The 2,500-nt window shown below is 51.9% G+C and overlaps 1 protein-coding gene across 1 annotated transcript in view; it reads right to left on the reverse strand.

Moving 5' to 3' along the window:
• Positions 1-2,500, reverse strand: part of enox2 (ecto-NOX disulfide-thiol exchanger 2) — a 243,873-nt gene that overhangs the window by 13,818 nt on the left and 227,555 nt on the right. The gene's annotated exons all lie outside the window — the stretch shown is intronic.

Below are 2,500 nucleotides of genomic sequence, written 5' to 3' on the forward strand. Positions count from 1 at the left end.
TGGAGAATGAATTAGAGCAGGACTGACAGACAGCCAGACACACACAAGAGCTTTTCGACTGTAAAACAACTGAGAGAGAAAGCAGGCACTTGGCCCACGCACACCCTTCCTCCCTCCCCTCGCCCACTGAGAAGCTCTCACAAAACACCATCTTTTTTTCTTTTTCTTTAGCCCACTCTCAAAGTCATTGGGAGCTAATTTCATTTTAATTAAGAATGAGAATCAGATACGGTGACTCCATTTCAAAATTCTCAACACCCCACCGCCACCGACCCGCCGCCTTTCCGACTTGTCTCATTAACGGGGAGTGACGGCTTTCGTCGCCGGCGATCCGTGGGTGAGAACAGCTACATTACCGTTGGCCATTCCGCACCCATCTCCCGTCATCTCTGCGCCCCCCCCATCTCATCTCATCTCTATTCTTGGCCTGCTGGGAATGTACTCTATGGGGATGTTGTCCATTAGAAGTCTGTTAACACGCTCTCATATTACACTGCAGATATACATTAACAGATATAAAGCATTAAGTGCCGTGTTAAAGTATGGTGAACTAAGTGAACATGAATACAGGAAAAAGGCCATAGAAATGCATTACCATCTCGGCTATGCAACTGCAGTTAACGTTTGTTGGAGGTTGCATTTGTAATGCTTCGGTAATAAGCTAATGGCTTAGTGGCAGAAGCAACAGGGAAAGTGGGAATAATGGATCTTAAGTGTTAGTCGCTTCCGTCTCTCTCCCAGCAAGGCCACACACACACATGCGTGCACGCGCACACACACACATGCAGACATATGCTCACATACACGCATGCATGCACAAACACACGCAAGCACGCACACACACACACGCACGCACACACACACGCACGCACACACATACGCACGCACGCACGCACGCACGCACGCACGCACGCACACGCGCGCACACACACACGCGCGTGGGAGACGAGCTGGCGATTCATGGCAGAGTTGCGTGGCAGGGGAGTAGGAAGTGCCCGCTCAGACAGGTGGCGTGGCGGCAGGGGACTTGGTAGGCCTGCTGTGTCCCGCCAGTCAGGGGTGCTACCCCCCGCCAGTCAGGGGTGCTGCCCCCCGCGATGCCACTCTAATGGCCACAAGCTGAGGGTGGCAGTCAGGGGTGCTACCCCCCGCGATGCCACTCTAATGGCCACAAGCTGAGGGTGGCAGTCAGGGGTGCTACCCCCCGCGATGCCACTCTAATGGCCACAACCTGAGGGTGGCAGCGGAGGGCCTGGCGTCACTCTCCGCCCTCCCAGTTGGCCCACATTATTCACAAGACACACCCTTCAGCGCTAGTGTATATTAGCATGCCGAGCATACGGCGACGGCATCACGCTATCAGCATAGCGTAGCGGCTACATACTCTGGATGTAAGCCTCCGGGAGGGATGTTTTAAGATTGTAGCCTTTGGCTGTGGTGGATTAGCATGGCTTGTCTACACAGTGGTGCTCTGTATGGTGGATCTAGGGCACCGGGGGGTCTCTGAGGAACCTGGCCATGTAATAGCAACAGATACAGTAGAGTAGAGTACAGTGGAGGCTTTAACAGCAGCAGACAAGCAAAGCGGGGAGGTTCAACTAGAGCATGAGAAGGGTAGCAATCACACTTCCACATACAGATAACACACACATGCACGCACAAACACACATGCACGCACACACAAACACAAACACGAAAACAGAATGTACATAACTGTGTTACATGTGGGTGTTGGTGTGTGCTCATGACCGGAGCAGTGTGTGTGTACTTCTGTGTGTAATCAGGTGCAGTGGCACAGCGTGTGTGTGTGTGTGTGTGTGTGTGTGTGTGTGTGTGTGTGTGTGTGTGTGTGTGTGTGTGTATGTGTGTGTGTGTGTGTGTGTGTGTGTAATAATAGAACTGACACATGACTGTATAAAAAAGCAGTTACTGATGCACTTACTCATATTGTTCTCTACGTTTTAAATTGTTTTCGAATTATTGGGAGAATTGTTTTTGAAACGTTTTAAACTGTTGTAAACCATGTAAGTCGCAAATGTAATGCAATGTGTGTGTGTGAATGTAAATGTGTGAATGTGTGTGTGTGAATGTGTGTGTAAATGTGTGTGTGTGTGTGTGTGTGGCACAGACACATCTGGGCTGACGCAGCGGGTGTTCTGGACCCGAGGGGCACACTGTGAGCTGTGCGCTGTGTTGTTGGATCCGGGGGTGGGGTGGTGTGGGGGGGGGGGGGTCACGGTGTGGTGCACTGGAAACAGATGGTGCAGCGTTAGCGGGCTACGCAGGGAGGGCTCCGTCTTATTGTGGGCAGGATTGGTGTCTTAAGGCTGAGTGACGCGCGAGGGCAGGTAGGGTCACAGGGTTTGTGTGGCCGTGCCGTCTGTTCGGAGGAATAAAATAGACTATCGCCTCGCTATTCCTCCGCGGGGAGAAGATGGAATGGAAGCGGAGATCATTGTTGGCGTTGGCTCCGAGCTGTTTTGGAGTTTCTGAATCATCG

Source organism: Alosa pseudoharengus, unplaced genomic scaffold (genome assembly GCF_046254945.1).
Source record: "Alosa pseudoharengus isolate Yale_2024_CS ecotype anadromous, Long Island Sound unplaced genomic scaffold, YU_APseudo_1.1 YU_APseudo_1.1_scf_19, whole genome shotgun sequence".
Classification (NCBI taxonomy): Eukaryota; Metazoa; Chordata; class Actinopteri; order Clupeiformes; family Clupeidae; genus Alosa; species Alosa pseudoharengus.